General features: G+C 44.7%; 1 protein-coding gene across 5 annotated transcripts in view; it reads left to right on the forward strand.

Moving 5' to 3' along the window:
• The first annotated feature begins 12,201 nt into the window (after nt 1-12,201).
• LOC143296683 (transmembrane protein 198-like) overlaps nt 12,202-19,343 on the forward strand; it is a 44,950-nt gene continuing 37,808 nt past the window's right edge. For 3 of the 5 annotated variants that reach the window (XM_076608718.1, XM_076608805.1, XM_076608812.1), the window contains exon 1: nt 12,206-12,324. The gene's annotated coding sequence lies outside the window, so the exon portion shown is untranslated. Of the gene's footprint in view, nt 12,325-18,845; nt 19,067-19,343 lie in introns of those variants that run through there. The other 2 variants (XM_076608752.1, XM_076608784.1) reach the window with 2 other exon arrangements.

The following is a 19,343-nucleotide window of genomic DNA, read 5'->3' on the forward strand; positions in this document are numbered from 1 at the left end:
GTGGGTTATGGAAACAAGAACATACCCAGCATGCACCCCCCCCCCGAAAACGGAGTATGGCTGCCTACATGGCGGGGTAAAAACGGTCATACACGTAAAAGCCCACTCGTGTGCATACGAGTGAACGCAGAAGAAGAAGAAGAAGAAGGTTAAAATGCTCAGCTGCAGAGCCGAGTCCATGAGGGTGTGGGTTGGAATCCCGCTCTCGCCCTTTCTCCCAAGTTTGACAGGAAAATCAAACTGAGCGTCTAGTCTTTCGGATGAGATGATAAACCGAGGTCCCGTGTGCAGCACACACTTGGCACACTGAAAAAGAACCCATGGCAACGAGAGTGTTGTCTCAGTTTTGGCAAAGTTTCGTAAAAAGAAATCCACTCTGATAGGTATACGAATATATGGTAATCCTGCAGTTTAGAATTCTAAACTCAGGGGCCGTTAAAATGAAAAAGTAGAAGGTGTTTTAGACTGACTTCGATGCGCTGAGTCGAATGCAACCCTCAGCTAAGCTCTAAGACCACTCCTTTTGCCACGAAACTGGATCAAATGCACGGTAAGTAGTACTCCTTCTACCGAAAACACACAGAAGTTGATGACGTAAACACCACGTCACCAGCAATCAAAATGGCTCGCCGATAGTTGCTCGGGAAGTGACCGACTGAGTTTACTATTTATTATGTCTCTGTTTCATTGACAAGGAGTGGCCGTAGAGCTTAGCTGAGGGTTGCATTCGACTCAGCGCATCAAGGTCAGTCTAAAACAACCTCTATTTTTTCATTTGAACGGCCCCCTGAGTTTAGTATTCTAAACTGCAGGATTACCCGAATATATAAGCATGTACTCAAGGCCTGACAAGTGCATTGGGTTATGCTGCTGTCAGGCATCTACTTAGCAGATGTGGTGTAGCGTTTATGGATTTGTGCAAACGCAATGACGCCTCCTTGAGAAACTGAAGCTGACAAAAACTGCAGAGGAAATTCAAGGGAGACTACCACCAGCGCCTTGCAGCCAGCTGCTCAAGATCGGTGAAACAGAGCTCCATCTGCCCCTTCCTGGCCTGTTTGCATTCCATGTCCCACCTGCAACACGTGTGCTTCAGACTTGAGGCTACAACGCCACATACATGTCCAGCAGTGATGTCCACTGATGAAGGCACAACACGTCGTCACCCTCTGTTACCAAGAGAGACAACCATGATGGTCATTGCATCCTTTTCGTGTATATTTCACATGGAATAAGAAAAAGCTTCTGCTTTCAGTGCTGTTTGGAAGCTATACTGTTAGCTTATGTGTTCATCTTTAGTCACATACATGCACGCATGCACACGCACGCACGCACGCACACACACACACACACACACACACACACACACACACACACAGTTCTTCATCTTCAGAATGTGGACTTGGCACAAACTATCCCGGCAAAATTCATTCAGAATCAGATTTACTTTATTGTCTCAGGAAGAGAAATTAACTGTAGTGAAGTATGTAATACAAATGATAAACAGAACAGTAAAATCTGACAAGTAATAACCAGAACAGTGAAATTTGACAAGCACTATACACGATAGAGTCTCCCGTCAGTCCGACGGATGAGTAGGCAGGCAGGCCTATCTGTCGGAGTGTGTCCTCATATGGGAGAAGAGGCTGATTCTAGATGCGCAGCACTTCCCACAGGTGTTGCAAGGGAAAATGTCTCAGAAGTTCAGCCCTGCTTCCTTCGCTCACGCTTCTCCTTAATGGCCAGCGTTCTCTTGTTTTCAAACGTCTTTATGCCACTAGAGCACAGCATCCTCCAGCGAGAGCGGTCAAGGGCATCTGTTTCCCAGGAAGCGATGTCTATGTCACAGGCTTTGAGGTTTGTCTTCAAGGTGTCCTTGAAGCGCTTGCAGGGTCTTCCAAGTTCACAGTGGCCTTCCTTCAGCTGGCCATACAAAAGCATCTTTGGGATCCTGCTGTCTGTCATGCGGACAATGTGTCCTGTCCAGCATAGCTGGCACTGGATCAGCAGGCTTTTGATGCTGGGAAGGCCGCTCCTCTCTAGGACCTGGAGGTTGGAGACCCTGTCTTGCCACTTTATGCTGAGGATCTTTCGTAGGCATCTCTGGTGAAACTGCTCAAGTTGTTGAATGTGACGGCGATACGTCGTCCATGTTTCACAGCAGTACAAGGTGGTCAGCACAACAGCTCTGTAGGTTTTCATCTTGGTGCTGAGCCTGATGCCTTTGTTGTTCCACAGCCTGTTGTTGAGTCTGCCAAAGGCGGAGCTGGCCTTGGCGATGCGCAGCGTCACTTCTGCATCAAGGGCTCCGTTGCTGCATAGGGTGTTGCCCAGGTAGCAAAACTTGACGACTGACTTGATCTCTGTGTCATCGATCTTGATTGCAGGTGGGGAGGGGGCGGGAGGGGGGGGGAGGCACTGGCGTTCCGGCTGTGAGCTAGCTGGTTGGTACATGGACTCGGTCTTGCTGAGGCTGATGGTGAGTCCAAATCACCTGCACGAGGTTGAGAACCTGTCCATAATGAACTGCATGTCCTCATGGGTGTGTGCAGAAAGCGCGCAGTCATCAGCGAAGAGGAACTCTCTCAACAGTGCCTCAAACACCCTGGACCTGGCATGGAGTCGCCGCAAATTGGAAAGTTTGCCATCTGTGCGAAACTGAATGTAGATGCCCCGGTCACAGTCTTGGAAGGCGTCAATCAGCATGGCAGAGAAGAGAATGGAGAACAGTGTGGGTGCCAGGACGCAACCCTGCTTCAGTCCATTTACCACAGGGAACGGATCCGACATGTCAGTATTTTCCTGTACTCTCGCCTGCATGCCATCGTGGAAAGATGCAATCAGCTGGATTAAGCTCTCTGGGCAGCCGAACTTTAGGAGGATCTTCCACAGACCACGGCGGTTCACCGTGTCAAAGGCCTTAGTCAGGTCTGCAAAGAGCATGTGGAGCTCCTTGTTCTGCTCACGGCACTTCTCTTGCATCTGGCGTAAGGCAAACACCATGTCACATGTTCCCCTGCCTGAGCGGAAGCCGCACTGTGCTTCAGGGATGACTGTGTTGGAGACATGGTCAACCAGTCTGTTCAGTATGATGCGGGCGAAGATCTTGCCGGCGATGCAGAGGAGAGAGATTCCATGGTGGTTATCGCAGGATGTTTTGTCTCCCTTCCGTTTGTAAATGTGAACAATTGAAGCATCCTTGAAATCCTGGGGGACCTCCCCTCTCTCCCAGATAGACTGGAACAGGGCGGTCAGCTTGTCTGTCAGCACCTCGCCTCCATACTTGTAGATGTCAGCCTGGATTCCATCCGCTCCAGGTGCTTTCCCTGACGTTGTCAGCTTCAGGGCCTTCTGGGTCTCGGCTTTGGTGGGAGGGGTAGCTAGCGAGTCATTGACTGGTAGCTGTGGGAGGGCTGCAATTGCCTCGTCAGATACGGACGAGTCCCTGTTGAGGAGGGCGTTGAAGTGCTCTGCCCAGCGGGCTAAGATGTCTTTCTTGTCTGTCAGGAGGGTGGTCTGGTCCGAGGCTCGGACAGGGGTTGATCCTGTGATTCTCGGCCCATACACAGCTCGGAGACCATCATGGAAGGTCTTCATGTCGTGAGCATCAGCAGCGGACTGAAGCTCTTCGGACTTTCTCTCCCACCAGGTGTTCTTAATCTCACGCAGCCTCTTCTGTTCGAGTTGCTTGGTTTGCAAGAACTGGTTCTCCTTCCTCTAGCAGTCTTTATCAGAAATGTGATCCTGATGCCGTATGTGCAGTGTCTTCAGGAGCTTGGAGATTCCAGAGTCGTTCTCGTCAAGCCAGTCTTTGTGGCTCCTCTGTACAAAGCCGAGTGTGTCAGCTGCTGCTGTGTACACAGCATCTCTAAAGGTGCTCCATACCTCTTCTACATCAGTCGATGCAGGAATTTCTTGGAGAGCTGCTTGGATTTGTTTTGTTTTGTTTTTGTTGTTGTTGTTTTTCCTGCTTTGATCATCTTGGTTTTTTTTACTGCAGAAACTGAATTGACAAACGAATAAATCTCTCTTTCCGTGTCAGTGTGTGTGTGTGTGTGTGTGTGTGCGTGTGCCTGTGTGTATGTCAATGTGTGCGTGTGCCAGTGTACGTGTGTGTGTTCATAGGTAGTTGGGTGGTGAGACGGGGAGAGAGAGACAGAGAGGGGTGGTGGTGGGGGGGATTCTGGGATTGAACATAAAGGTTACTTACTGTGCACGCTCACACGCTGCGCACTGAGGATGGGGGGGGGGGGGGGGGAGGGGGGGGGGTGTAAAAAATAGCAGTTATGGGTACACGTATTCCACTACCCTCGTGAAATGAAAATTAGTTTCGTTTCGTTTGTGCACACTCACACACACACATGTTCACGCCCCACACCCCACCAACACCCCACCCCGACACCCCCACACACACACACGCGCGCGCATGCCCACACGCCCCTCCCCCCCCCCCCCCCCCCCCCCCCCCCACACACACACACACACACATACACGCCATATACTGCTGTCATCAGCGGTCAAACGGGAGGACAGAAACTGACAGATGAACTCAACCTTAAAATGTCACAGTGACAGTTAGGTTTGAGTCACTTCGGCCACATTATCTCCTGAACTTTGGTGCGAATGGGGGGAAAAAAAAGAAAAAAAAAAAAAAAAGCTTCCTGCTTTGTGATCTGAAAGAGGACTGAAAAACACTCATCCTATTCTGTGGGTGTCGAGGCCTGGCATGGATGGAGAGCAATTTAAAACAACAGGCGAACGGTGTTTATTCATCTCATGGATTTCGTCCGCTTCGTCAGTGGTGGGAAGAAAAGAGTGCGTACGTACACGACGTGTCGAATAGACGTCAGTATATTATATTTATATAAGTTGTCTGTTTGTTTGTTTTTTCTTTTGAAAACAAGAGTTTAAAAGGGACTTTTGGTGTTGTTTTTATGACTCATTTCCTATTTTAGTATCTTGTTATAAATTCTCGGACCCGGCGATTGAAACCGGAAAATGTTCGTGCGCTTTATTACAAACCTTGATCGAGCTCTCCACATTGTCATAGTTGCGTAAGAAGACACGCTACGTGTGAGTCTACCCTTCTAAATCAAACTTTACGCCGGCTTAAAAACGCTGCGAAATTACCTTCATCATGAACGCCGGAACCGCTAATTGTTGACTCAGTCCGCCGTTGTGTGTGTGTGTGTGTGTTTGATTTTGAGGCCAGTTATACATGATAAGGGAAAAGCGGCACTTTGATTGACAATGACTGGATGAACGCGTCATTGCAGAAGGTTTTGTGGACGTCAGTGGCGAGACTGCTGACATCACATCAGCATTGGAGGAACTTGAGAACCCGATCACGAACCTGCGCTCTCCGGACGGCAGTGACGGCTTCGACGGCACGGTGTGAGCAAGAACTCAGTCGCTCGATCAGCTTGGGACGAAACAATGACCAGATAAGCCAACTTGAGGAAAAATCAGCGCCGAAATGAGCCATTGATCATGGCCAGCCACCCCACCACCATCACTGCTGATATAACTGTCCAGGATCAGAACTTTGGAGCTGCTGAGCACTGAGCTCACCAACATGACCTCAGTGGTCGGATCCAGCACTGATGAAGGATCTAAACCAGAAATCACAAGGGTAGCAAAGACATCATCAGCACTAAGATATCATTCATTCAAGCACTAAATGATATGAGAATGAAAAATATTTCTGCAAGCTACTGCATCAGTCCATCGATTTTTCGATTCAAGTAAAATTGCTTTTCACAGTTCGGCCGGAATGAATTATGTACTAAAGAATTTAGGAATTCATATTTTTAGTCAATATTTTGCACACCTTCAGTGGAGTATTGACAGAATTACTCAGTTTGAAAGCATGTATGATTGTATTTTTGTTGATGGTAATCTTTCATATCCTATGTTCAGACAAGAAATATCACATGCATGTGTACATGACTGATATTATCTCACCCGGGCCATTTCACTGGGGCTAGCCCGCCCCCCCTCCTCCTCCCCCGCGCGCCCAGCCCCCCTCCCCTCTCTCTATCTCTTTCTAAAAAAAAAATTAAAAAAAAAGCAAACAAAAAAAAAAAAAAAACCCACCAAACTTCGTACTTTGCCGATGGCCGGTGTGGCACTTAGCTGCGTGTTCCTGTGAAGGTTGTTTGTCACAGATAATGATCTGAAAAATGGAGCCCGGTGCATCCGGCGTTTTCTAGACTTCCTGTTTCTTCTTCTTCTACTTCTTCTGCGTTCGTAGACTGCAACTCCCACGTTCACTCGTATGCACACGAGTGGGCCTTTACGTGTATGACCGTTTTTACCCCGCCATGAAGGCAGCCATACTCCGTTTTCGGGGGTGTGCATGCTGGGTATGTTCTTGTTTCCATAACCCACCGAACGCTGACATGGATTACAGGATCTTTAACGTGCGTATTTGATCTTCTGCTTGCATATACACACGAAGGGGGTTCAGGCACTAGCAGGTCTGCACATATGTTGACCTGGGAGATCGTAAAAATCACCACCCTTTACCCACCAGGCGCCGTCACCGTGATTCGAACCCAGGACCCTCATATTGAGCAGTCCAACGCTTTAACCACTCGGCTATTGCACCCGTCATTCCTCTTTCTATTTTGCCGGCTTTGCCTTTGCCGTCAGGTCAGTCTGAGTTCAGCCGATTTGTGTCTTCATAATTAGGGAAGAGGACAGGTGTAATACTTGTTGTACACGTATCAGTGCACGAACACATTGTGGACGCTGCCGAACATTGATTACCCACTCCGCCGCGGTCAGTATCATTAGTGCTCGCGCTGAAGGATATGTTCGTTGTAGACTAAATAAAGTACGCTCTGTGTGTGTGTGTGTGTGTGTGTGTGTGTGTGTGTGTGTGTGTGTGTCGCGGCGGGTGTGTCAGTGTGTGTGTGTGTGTGTGTGTGTGTGTGTGCTTACGTGCGCGTACATGTGTGTCTGTGTGTGTGTGTGTCAGTGTGTGTGTGTCGCGGCGGGTGTGTCAGTGTGTGTGTGTGTGTGTGTGTGTGTGTGTGCTTACGTGCGCGTACATGTGTGTCTGTCTGTGTGTGTGTGTGTGTGTCAGTGTGTGTGTGTCAGTGTGTGTGTGTCAGTGTGTGTGTGTGTGTGTGTGTGCACAGTGCCCACGCGAGCAATGACTTATCATCCCAAGTAGGTTATTATCAGACTGTTTCTATGGTCTGTTTTTGTCTGTCACTGACGGCTGGCAGGTGGCACAGTCATTGAGGCTTTTCGTAACAAACCAAGTGAACTGTTCAAGTCTGTATAATTATTGCCTTGTGTTTGCTTGCACATCGCCGTAAACCCGGAACTAAAATATGAGTGCCCAAATTGCGCGTTACCTTTCTGAAAGGATTAATGGAGTTGCTGGCCTTATTCAGGCTTTTGACAGACAAATGTACCTCCAGTGTAATACTTACTGTAATGCAACTAGTCCTAGCACTTTGCAGCTTTTGATTTTTTTTTTTTTTCTTTTCTTTTTTTCTTTCCACGTCTGATTATCATGCCGGGGGCTATTATGCAGCCATTTGTTCGCATCTCAACCGGCTGACTCCAACCAACGCACACACTGTCATTCTTAGGAATATGATATGTTCTGGCTTGGACCACTGAGCACCGCGGGAGCAGATTTTCAATTTCTTTTCAAAATGATCATTTCCAGTTCACCTTAATTGACTGGTGTTCTCATGATCTCACAAGGATTTTTTTTTTTTTTTTTTTTTTTTTTTTAGATTCACGTTTGTGTTTGATCCATTACTTGAATAATCAACAACGGTCAGTGGTGTACTGCCGGTTGTTTTAGCACTGAGCTAACACACAGAAAGTTGTGAATCTGGATCCTGGGTGACCCGAAAAATAAAAATTTGCATTCTCACTGTTCATCTGTTTCGATCTGCTGATTATGTCTTCTTCTTCTCCTTTTTCTTCTTCTCCTCCTCCTCCTTCTTCTTCTTATCAAAATTGCATTACCACTGCAGCCAGCATCAGGCATTTGATAACAGTTAACTACTTATTTACCGTTTGTTATACCATGCCCAAGAAAATGAAGAGAAAGGAATTAACACATTTTTTTAAAAGAAGAAACTTTTCTTTTTCCACTGGCCACCTTACTGGTATTGCCCTGTGGGTTAGGCACTGATAGAATAGACCCACTGCCCTGCCATGCATGTCGTAAGAGGCGACTAAGGCAGGACCACCTCGCCCGGAGGATAAAGGGGTTTGCGTAGGGTTAACTACCCTGCTTGCAAAAAAGACCAGTTAGAGAAGCATCAACGACAAAGAACCAAAACATTCACCTGGGCAAGGAAGGGTCTCCTTCCCGGAGACTTATGACGCGGTGCAGTGAGCTGAAGCAGCAAGGGACCAACTGGACTGGAATGGCCAGAACAGCCCAGAACAGAGTGCGACGGCGAGGGGTCGTCGATGGCCTATGCTCCACCAGGAGCGATGGGCAAAATGAAATGAAATGAACCTTACTGGTACGTGGGAGCAAAGAGACTTCTGATTGATCAAAACTCTAGCGCAGTAACAGAGAATATTTTAACTGATCGAAGGAAGCGCACCGGCCGCCTCTTCCCTCAGTCAGTGAGCCCATCCCGCTCTGGAACTGTGCGGGGTGAAAGGATTTTTGTTTCTGAAAACAGTGATGCAGTTCCGTGGACAGGGACGTCACTATGAGCGTGGTTGGGGCTGACGTTGATCTCTTTTCTGTATGTGGCCGGAGGTTAGTGCCGGGGTATATTTGGTGTTTATGGAGATAACTCGGACCATGGCGGAGCTTTTGCAAGCAGTTAATCTGGTCGCCTTCTGGTTAGAAGGCCACTGCCTGCTGACCGTGTGCATGTGTTGTCCATGTGGAAGACTGCCGGATATCTTGCAGCATGGTTCTTTTCTTTCTTTCTTTCTTTTTTTTTTTCTTTTCTTTTCTTTTTTTACGGCGCCGTGTACACTTTTGTTGAAGGGAATCCCATACTGGCTTAGCATCTGTTCCCGGAGGTATCGTTCTCACAGTGCACTGAAGGTCTTATACTGCCGAGACTTTGCAGTTTGCCGACCATCGTCAAGGTGTGTCAGTATCACATGATGAAGCAGTGCGTCCTGTCATGAGTAGTAAATGGCTTCGTAGGAGGTGCTGCCGGCTGACCTGCACATCCTGTTTCTGATCCGAGTCCTTTATGATGGTCACACCCAAGCACTTTCATGGTTTTGGACTTGTATGAAGGTGATGATGGTCATCAGTGCACAGTATAGGTGAAGATGACGGTGTGTGCCAACGTCGGGCCACAGTGCAGAACAGAACATTTCATGGGATGGAACATCATCTCTCTGTTACCTTTCCCCCTACTGGGCCGTTTGCATGGTATGCTGTTGGTGGACTGATGTCAGTCACCACTATTAACACATTCGCGTGGCAGATGGTGTGGTCAGCGAAAAGTCAGTAGAACGGTGCAAAACGGTCATGCAGGCATGATGTACAACACGAAGAGAATTGGTCCAAAAAATGAATCTTGGAATACTTTCACCCGTGAATTGACAGCCTGCCTTTTTTTTACTCTTTTCTTTTCAAGAGAAAACTATTCACTGCACCATCTTAGGATCTTGTCAGTGATGCTGAAGTGTGTGACTGAGTGTGTAGACCAAACTTTATCAAAAGCTTTCCATGCGTCTAGATCGTGTATCTCCTCCTGACATTTTCTCGGGTTTCAGCTGCCTTCTCCACAATTTTTTTGAAGCTGTGACTCGCAGGAATGACCCCATGGTCTCACAATGGACTTCATCGGCTGTCATGTGATCCAGCAGCCATATTTCATGGCCCGGGGGCACTCGTTCAAGAGAGAGGCACAGCTCTGTATCTCACTTTTCCGTAATAAAGGTGTGACTTCACTGAGCAGCTTACCAGTCTGCTGGAACTATACCATTGTTCAAACTACAAACACCAGCGATGAAGCGAGGTCTTTATCCACCACTCGCAGAACATAGGTCGGTTCTGTGGCTGAGAAAACGATTAGGTTCACAGGCTTTGGGTGGATCTCAGTCAGCCGCCGTGTCCAGGTTCTTCGGAAGTTTTTGTCGCTTCTGTTACAGGTGTGGTGTGCCGGATGGAGTAATACACTGGTTGGTTGGCTTTGGTGGGGGCATAGGGCAGTGATCGTGAAAGTATTCTCAGTTCTGTACTGAACTAGGTTTTGTTCATACCTGAAGCTGTTTGGGACGGCTGTCACGTTCAGCAGTTCTTCAAAAGATCAGCATTCCTGAGTCTTTCGTCGTCTGAGTTGTCAGTTCACCTTCAGAGGTAACACTCATAGCAATCTCTACCCTCCTCATCTTTTTGTAGAACCTGATTTTCTTTCTTGATCATGAAAGCTCTAAATACCTGTCTTCAGGTTGATCTGATAGACTGAGGTGTCTTTCTTCAAGTCCGTAAGAGTCGCTCAGTTTACTACATGCAATGTTCAGTTGCCGCCCCTCTGGGTCAGTGTCGGCGCGTGAGTGTCTAGAGCCCCCCAACATGGGCGATATGGGCAGCTACCTCGTCTCGCTGATCCACCCAAGGTACGTTTCGTCACAGACCAACTGAAGCACCCTCAAGTGTGTGGTGTACTGTTTTACTTTAGTTCAGGCCAGACAGATCCTCCAAGCGCCTGACTGGTTATTGCACCGGTCTACCAGTTTCTTTGTAGAACCTCATAGTCCATGCCACTCTGTCTTGTAGTGTGATATGTGTCGTGGAATTTTCCACCTGCAGCTCTGACGGAGCCAGTGCCCATTCAGTTGTCATGATAGGGCAGCCCGGCAGTCACTTCTGTGAGGGGAAATCATGCTGGAATAACTGGCCACTAAAAGGTCCAGTGTGTTGTTTCCCCTGGTTTGTTTTCCGACAGTCGGCTCTAATCCCTAAAGCTTATTGATCATGATGATTGATTATATACGAGTTCATGTCGTTGTACATGTTTCAGATAGGCAGATGGTGTGTGTGTGTGTGTGTGTGTGTGTGTGTGTGTGTGTGTGTATGTGCTAGGTTGGACTTTTATAGATGTACTTTAATTCTGATTTTTTTTTTAAACGATCCAACTACAATACCAAACTAACTTTAGATAATCAGATAGATGAAAGTTTACCATTACTGCATTATTTGTGACACTTAACACAATACATATTAAATCTGATGACAAAAAGATGTTTCCATTGCTGAATGACTGTACTGATTATATTTGTCTAACGTGAGACAGTGATTTAGTTATGCCTATAGTTTTGTCAGTCGTCAGCTTCCAATGTGGAACAGATACCTTTTGTTTTAGCTGGGGTTTTTATCTAAAATTTTAGGCTATCACTATTTATTTTATTCATTTAATTCAAATTACGTCCCACCAATTCAACAATGCAAAACATATAAAGTGTGTTTCACCTTTTTCAGTTTATCATTTATTTTCTTTGCTTGTTCAGACCACACACACACACACACACACACACACACACACACACACACACACACACGCACGCACACACGCACACACAGACACGCCGCGGCACACACACACACTGACACACCGTGACCGTGACACACTGACGCGCGCGCGCACGCACGCACGCACGCACACACACACACACACACACACACACACACACACACACACACTCACGAGCGCGTTATGAGCGTAAAAGACTTAATTCTTTCCTCCATTCAGAGTTTTATTTTAATTCAGTTTTCTATACTTTTAGTTTCATCATTCATAGTGAAAAGACGTTAAACTAAAGAAAGGAGAAAAGACTTGGAGTTTACGTGATCGCACACTTAAAGACAACCCACAAAGTTTTGAGTTTGAATCCAGTTTTAATATGGAGGTCTTCGTCATAAATTGTTTGTTCGTGTGTGTGTTTGAAACACCTGTGGAAATTATCCAGTCAGCAATAATTTGGGCTTCTCCGGAAATTGCCGAAATATATTTCGGCATCGTCCGTTTGAATAGAAAGGGACGATCCATTATGAAGTGAAGCAAGTTTTTTTATATCTTACTTTTTCTGCGACTAGAATGCAAATAACTTGTGTAGCTGTTTCCTCTAAATAGTGTGTATGGTATAATCTATAAATTAAGTTTTTGCTGTATCTTTAGTATTTCTGATGACAGCTTTGTTTTTTGCTTTTTGGTGGATACAAGTTTTGGAATCAACATACTGCTCCCTCAGTCGTTGTTATGAATGAACGCGCAGACGATGTCCACAGTCGTACCACCGCACGGACGATAAGTTTTTTGTGTCTGAACGAGCTATGCAGACAGCGCACTTCGACTTTCCTGTTTGGTAAGTGAAGCATTAGAACAAAATATGTGACAGTATGGGGTTGTGGGTGACTTGGGACGCCGGATTATTAAGCTGTACAGAAGACAGGTACCCGTGCTTGTGCTCTCCATGGCTATCCGAAACACCTTTGCCGAACGTTCTGAACAGTGACACACAACCTTACTGCCGAACCAGTACAATGTTCAGTATTTGAAGTTAGAAAGGAGAGTCCGAGGTAGAGTAAGAGAGGGAGAGAGAAGCTCTGTATTTATTGACCACTTGTTTCACGTGAAAGAACACAATAGTTCATTGCCTCACAGCTTGTTATCCCCATTTTTGTTTGACTTACTGTTGTTATTATTTAAACACTTGTCCAGTCTGCTTCAAGCAGTTAAAGCCAAAAATTTGTTCTGTTAAGTTCTTATCATTTGTCAATATTTATACTTTTGTTTACTTTCTTTTGTTTATGAAATTCTTCTTTGATTATAACTTTTATGTACCACCACTCACCAGCCACCCTGATGAAGTGGTTAGTGTCACAGACTGGCTGGGAGGACGCAGGTTCCATTCACAGATGGAGGTGGGCTTTTCAGCCAGTAGCTACCCAGAGAAGAGTCTGCTATAGGTCTAAATGAGAAGACTGGGACCACACTGTCGAGTATCATCCACTTCATGGATGTCTTCAGGTGTGTTGCTCAAATTTCCTGGCCAGCACTACAGGTGTCTGTATCTCTCAGGCATAGTTAACGCCAGGATATCATTATGAAAGAAAGCATAGAGTGCAGCCTTTTCATGTAGTTCCAAACCAATGTGAACAGGTCTCCATAGCAACATTGTCGTTATCACTATCCCCCTCCTTCATCGTCAGTTTTAAAAATATTTTTAAAAAGCCTCAGAGTCTGTGGCCTTTCATACCCTGCTCTCATGGTGACCGCAGTTTTGATCCTCATCCACTTGTGTGTTTGGGGGAAGTCATGTCAAGGCCATCAGTGCTGGCAGATTGATGAGAGACTGTCGTTGGGGAGATGTGGTGGTCTCCTCTCTGGGGGAGATGCTCACTCAGCTGGCTCCACAACTAAGCCATTGTTGTCATCAGTAGGGTGCTTGATAGGTTATGTTTAAACTATGTTAAATGAGAATAGGCACTACTGAACACCATCAAAGTGACTCATTAGTAGTGCAGTGTCTCCTCTGGTGTGTGGCCTGTCGTCTTAACATGGATGGTTCCCTGTGTACTGCTGATGCTGGGTTTGCAATAGATGAAATCAGCTGAGTATGGGGTATTCAGAATGAGCAGCATGGGAATAATGCCACTGAAATGATGCAGCCAAAAACCAAAAAAAAATACCCGTCACTTGCCTTAGCTAGTACCAAGTAGGTTAATTCCAGGTGCCCTGAACTGACTCCAGTAGTCTGTCATACTGTATGTTCAGGGTGATGAAAAGGAAGGTTCCTGGATATTTTTCTTGACCATTGACCTTTTCTAGAATGAATCAGATGTGTAATACAACATTATGTTCGCATCATTGAATAGCATGCATGGTCATCAACTGATCAAGTTCTTGTGTGCAGGAAAGTGTGCATTCTATGTGTGTCACTATCTCATATTTTAATTTTTAGGATTTTAAATACTTGTGTGTGAAAAGAAATAGTCCAGGTTCTTTTTGTTTGTTTTTTGTTTTGTTTTGTTGTTGTTGTTGTTGTTTTTTACATGCATTACTATCTAAGTGTCTATATAATATGACTTTTCTGAACTGCGTAGAACTCCACACAATGAGATGAGATTGTGTATACATGCTTTAAAGTGAAAACATGGATTTTGCTTGCCATCCATACCACACCCAACTGGCAGCATGTAAATAATGTGGATTGTGGTAGAGGGGTGCATCATTCATAGTTTTGTTTGATTACAATTATTCAAATATTTTTGTCTAAAGATGTTGACTCTCATCATATCTTGTTTGTCACCTTTGTCACTTTATGCTTATGTTTTAGTAAACAAAATGTGATATGAATTATGATCATGGCAGGACAATAAAAAAAGTATCGATTTATTTATCTTTTAATTACAAAGTATATGGATTTATTTATCTTTTAATTACAAAGTATTCATCATGAATATTCAGTCATAATATGTCAAAATAATTTTTACAAAATGCCAGATTTGAGTTGATTCATTATTGATCAACATCAGAGGTTTCTTTTACATTGTAGTATTTTGGTTGCATTGTTATTGTACTTGTAACTAATAGAAGTACCAAAGGGGGAAAAAAGCCAATTTCATTTCTCATGTTTGGACACACACACACACACACACACACACACACACACACACACACACACACACACATTTTCTGTAATTGACAGTGTAACTTTTTTTTCTTTTTTCTTTTTTTTACAAGCATACACTCATATCAGCTTGCACATACACCTAACACTGTTACAAGCACACAGCTACACACACTCTCACAGTCACACACATGTATGCAAACACATGTGAAACCAGGAAAAAGGATATGTAATGGTTCAGTTCCAGTAGTGCATGATGCACATTTCTTTATTGAAAATTGGTGCAACTGTGGGTATGGGCAAAGAGATAGAGGAGGTTGACTCGTGCACTGCCGACTGGCAGGGCCGAGAAAACACGGATCGCATCGAGTGCGTTCGCAGATCGATAAAAATGACATTAAAGGCAGCACTGACCTGAGTGTGGGGCAACAAACCTGTAAAAGTCACCAGAGGAGGTGGTGGAGGTCTGGAGTCGACCGGAGGGAGCGGAGGAAGTGGAGGAGGCGGCGGGTTGGCGTTGTTGAGAAGGCCCAGAGTGTGAGCGAATTGATTTCGATCGCGCCTTAATTTTAGCGCGATCGCCCAGTCGAGCTATATAATTATGTGACCTGGTTGGAGACATAACTTGACAAAAAACAAGAACATCAGAGAATCGACAGACAGACAGAAAATACGGAAAAAAAAACTTAGCCGTATGAAGAGCACAGGAACAGGAGTCATGATGGCTGCCGGAAAAAGAGGGCGCTAGTCAGGGGGGCAAAGGGGAGGTTACCTACTTCCGGGAGGTTATCGGCCATAGCTACTTTCGTTTTCTCCACATAGGCGGATAGTAATTTGCACAGGACAGGAATGTCAGAGTCTGCACTAGTGGGTCACGGTAAGTATGTTATTTAAACGTAATTTTAGATAGAAAATTTCCTTTTTCACCAAATTCAATGTTGAATAGAAAAAGCACTCAAATTGTAACTTGTATCCATGCATACAATTCATCCAGTCTCCCAACTTTCCCACAAGCAGACACCATGTGCGCAAGGGGGATAGAGAGAAAAAGAGAAAAAAAAGCAAGCTTGACCTTGGTTGAAAATGATTACAATAATGGAAAAGAGGGTTGTCATGATCTTATCAAGCAGTGGGTTTGTCATGGCATCATTTATCACTATAAGACAGCAGTGTATTTTATTGTTAAGATTCATCATGCTTTTTTCTTTTCTTTTCTTTTCTTTTTCTTCTTTTTTTTTTTTAAAAAAGAACTTCCAACTGTCAACACTAGAAGTTTGAAATTGTTAAAGATATGATTAATTAATGGAAAGTAGAAGTGAAGAAAAATTGGGAGGAGGTTGGAAAGCTGAAAGAAATAGAAGTCACAATAACTGTTCAGGATAAAATGATTATTGTACTGAGGCAAAACCCCTTCAGTGTGGAGTTTCATTTTTGTATTATGTAAAGAAGAGAAATGATAATGATTTTGATATAACAGTTGTTGAAACCAGGTATATGATCTGAAGAAGAGAAATGATCATTTTGATCATGGAATTGTCGGTGAAGCCGGGTATATTATATAATCTGAAGAAGAGAAGAGAAATATACATTTGATTTAACTGTTGGTGAAACCAGCAAACCAGCTGAGCAACTAATCTTCAGAAACAGCAACAGCTGAATACATTACATGCTGATGAAGCCATACAACAAGGGCGGCCCAAACTGATGACAGCCTGCATTGTTAATGAGGGATCAATGGACACGTAGTGCATTAGGCATCATGAAGCGTAGGTGTGACCTATACCTGTGATGGGCTTGGTGGCTGTGTTGTGTCAGTACAGGTGAAACGTATTGATCTGACAACCACTGCCAGCAGGTAGGCCAGGACTCAATCCATCCACCCTCACCCCTTCCCCGCTTTCATTAACCTTTTTTTTTTCTTTTTTTTTGGTTCCCTTCCTGAAACTGATGGTGTACTTTTTAGGATTTTCCACTCTCAATCAATAGGGTGGGTGGCTGAGAATTGAGTGTTTGATTTCAAAAAAGAAAAAAGGGGTGGAGGAGGGGGTGAGGGTGAGGATGGGAGCAGCAGGCATTTGGTGACTGTTTGGGTATTCCCTGGATGACGTCATTCTGTTTAATATGTTGGTTGAGTTGTGTATTGTTCAAGTCTGTGTAAAGAGCAGATCTATACATCGTATGCCTGCATTCACAATATACAGGTGTATCTTTGTTTTTGTTTTGTTTTTTACATCTGAACTCAGGTGTTCTAATTAAATCTGAATAACACAAGTAAATCCGTCTGAAATTTTGGGGGGAGCCTACTGGTAGACAATAAATGCTTGCTTTTGCAGTTTTGGTAGCTGACCTCGTCTTTTCTCTGTCAGAGGGGAAGAAGAATAGAGAACAGGAGGGAGATACAGATTGACAGGCATACAGAGAAAGATGAGTTTTAAAAAAATCATTGAATGCTGTTCCATTCCTTATTCCTGCTTCTTCCTCTTCTGTCTCACTTTTTAGCCAGTCTAGGTTTGTCCTTTACACTTCTTCTGTTCATGCCCCCTTGTTTGTGTGAGTGTGTGTGTTTCTGTTTTTGTTCTTTTGTTTTTTTGTGTTTTTTTGTTGTTTTTTTGTTGTTGTTTTTTTGTCTCCAAATGTAAAGGTGGGGGTGAGAATGGTGATGTGAAAGGGATTAGGGTCTCCAGGCAGTCCATTCATCTTTGGACAGCCTGTTGCGTCTTGTGTGCAAATGGCTAGGAGAGATTTTACAGCGGATGCAGGATTTGGCAGAATTGAAGTTTGTTAAATGTGATAAGGTTATTTTGGGCATCATGTTTGTCCATGAGATTTTATTGTTGAGGGAGAGAGGAGAAAGAGAGAGAGAGCTGAAATAAGCTTTTTAACATTAGCTGTTTTAACTTTGTGTGCTGTGACAGTAAGATGGTGTTTGCATATATATATATATTTAATATATATATATATTATTTTTTTTAATGTATATTGTTGTTATTGTTGTTGTTGTTATCATTCACTGGCTACAGTTGTGATAGAGCTCATCCTGCTCAGTCTGTCTGTGTCTCTCTCCCCCCACTCTCTATCTCTCCCTTTGCATCATGTCTGTCTCAGTCTTCCTGTGTTATGTGTGTATGCGTGTGTTTCCTTGTTAGTTGAAATCAGTTACTGCTTGTGGACATTTTTTTTAATAATGTTTTGGTTGAGTTTCTTAAGGTATGAACTAATTAATTGTCTCATAGATTTGTAAAAAAATAGATGTATGATATATATATATATATATATATAGGAGAAAAAACAAACAACAATATATATATATATATATATATATGTATGTATGATTTTTATAGTTGTTTGTTTTTTCTCCTTTTTTGTGTTTTGGTTTCTGTGACAAGGGTCATGGCAAAGCTCAAGGTTGTCTGTTGTCAGAACTAGGAAGTAATGTTGAGCTGAAGCCCTGGACAAGAGGCAGTGCTACATGTTTACTCAATTCATATTTTAGTGCTGCAGTGGGGACAGTGAACAGTGAGGCCAAGCACTCCATGCTGGGGGGAAGGCCTAATCAGATCCTGATGTTAGTAGTTGGAGAAGTGCTTGTGTGTGTTGAGTGGGGTGGGGATGGAGGTGGTGTGTATGTGTGGAGGTGTGTGTGAACACTGTTGTGTGTGTGTGTGTGTGTGTGTGTGTGTGTGTGTGTGTATACATGTGTGTGCTCAGGGTTAAGTAGTTGGAACCTAATTATCGTGTCAGCTGGATCAACTTGTTTTCCCGTCTGATCCCCACGATCAAACGACGATGGGTCCACTCGTCGGCAGTCAGTGTGGCGACTCATGCTTGGCTAGACATGCAGTGCAGTCACATGACTGATGCAGGCCCGTGGTATACCTATTGGTAGTCTGAGAAAGTCCGTGGGTAATCATCACTTCCTAATTGACCACTGCCGTATTGACTTGGGGCTCGGGCAAGCGAGAAGCCTGTTAGTTCTCCGCATTATGTGCATGGACACGTAGCTTCCAGCGATAAACTTACGAAAGTGAGTACTTGGAACTAAAAGGAAGCACTCGCCTCCCCATTCCTCGAAAAGCACTCGCCTCCCCATTCCTCGAAGGTTTTTCGGAGACTGCTTGAATGGAGTGCGGTGCTGTGCAGACTGAATGAGATTTGTCAGGTTCCTTCCAGGAGTGGTGGAGTTGTGCGTGCAAGGCTTGTTCACTATCGTGGTGGTGTTAGCAGAAACCGTAGTATACCTTCTCTAACAGTAACAGTACCAACACTGGTCAGGGTCTTCAGTGTCTGGCCATGGCGCCAGGTCTGTTTGCTTCTTATCCTTGTTGTTTGCTCTTGTCAGGCCCAGGAGGTGAAAGACATTGACCTGCTCACGGATTCTTCCAATCTTCTGTGGTGACTAACATGTTTACCAGCTGCCGTGCTGTTCGGTGCACTTTCCGCGCGCGCGCGCGCGTGCGTGTGTGTGATGACCGCGGTAGGGTCAGCAGTTATTAAGTTGTTTGGAGACAGAGGAATAGAGAAATGGATACTCTTGAAAGCAAAAGACTAGCTAGACGTTCACCTTTACCCGAGGTAACCTAACAAACATATATGCACCTTGACAAGCATGTGCTCGGAGTTATTGGGTGTTTTTCTTTTTGTGTGAAGATTGCGTGTTCACACGTCAGCTTGTTATCACCTCACCACGTTGGGCAGCCTCACCCGATCTTCAGAGGAGTTTATCTTTTCCCGGAAACGGGGAATGTTTATTT

Source organism: Babylonia areolata, chromosome 2 (genome assembly GCF_041734735.1).
Source record: "Babylonia areolata isolate BAREFJ2019XMU chromosome 2, ASM4173473v1, whole genome shotgun sequence".
Lineage (NCBI taxonomy): Eukaryota > Metazoa > Mollusca > Gastropoda > Neogastropoda > Buccinidae > Babylonia > Babylonia areolata.